Source organism: Nanorana parkeri, unplaced genomic scaffold, assembly GCF_000935625.1.
Source record: "Nanorana parkeri isolate BGI_ZX_2015 unplaced genomic scaffold, ASM93562v1 scaffold1243, whole genome shotgun sequence".
In the NCBI taxonomy this organism is placed as follows: Eukaryota; Metazoa; Chordata; class Amphibia; order Anura; family Dicroglossidae; genus Nanorana; species Nanorana parkeri.
This window is the reverse complement of record NW_017307511.1, coordinates 31,830-32,577: the sequence shown is the minus strand read 5'-3', so window position 1 is coordinate 32,577 and position 748 is coordinate 31,830.

The window sequence follows — 748 nt, the reverse complement described above, 5'->3', positions numbered from 1 at the left end:
AAAGTCAAGGAAAGAAAAGGAGAGTAACATTCTGAAAGCCAGAACCAAACCCATAACCGAGCTCCAGGCAGGATGTTCACGTGTTCTTTTATAATGGAGAACAGGTAATTTCACTAAACTATAATATATATGTGCTTGTTATTCCCACACAGAGCAGCCATCAGAAATTTTAGGGCCCCTTACACGGCTTTAGGCCGAGGCGCCCCCTCCGCTGGAAACAGGGCTTAGTGACGCGCTGGACGCAGGGCTTAGTGACGCGCTGGACGCAGGGCTTAGTGACGCGCTGGACACAGGACCCACCTGAGAGTGACCCTGCAGAGCCCACCATAGATGCTGCACAGCCCATCTGAGACTGTCTATGGTGGGCTCTGAAGGGGTCTCAGGTGGGCTGGTCAAAGCTGCATCCCTCCCCCTCCTTTCCTTCCTTCCTTCCTAGCTCCTCTTACCTGCACACATGGCCTCGTCTGCCGCCGGAACGGCGAGAAGTGACGTCACTTCCGGCCAGTCCGACATCAGACGAGCAGCGTCGCTGATGGGGCCCTAGCTTATCTCAAAGCCACTGGAGCTGCAATGCTGGGGCCCTGCGCTGCTAGGGCCAGGCCTCCGCCTCCTCACCCTTCACCGTCGGCCGATAGTCATGTAAGGGACCCGAGCGGGCCCCCCAGGATGCCCGGACCCCTTACATGAGTATCTGCCGTACCCCCCTGATGGCTGCCCTGAATCCCACAACAATATTCTCTTCAGTTTG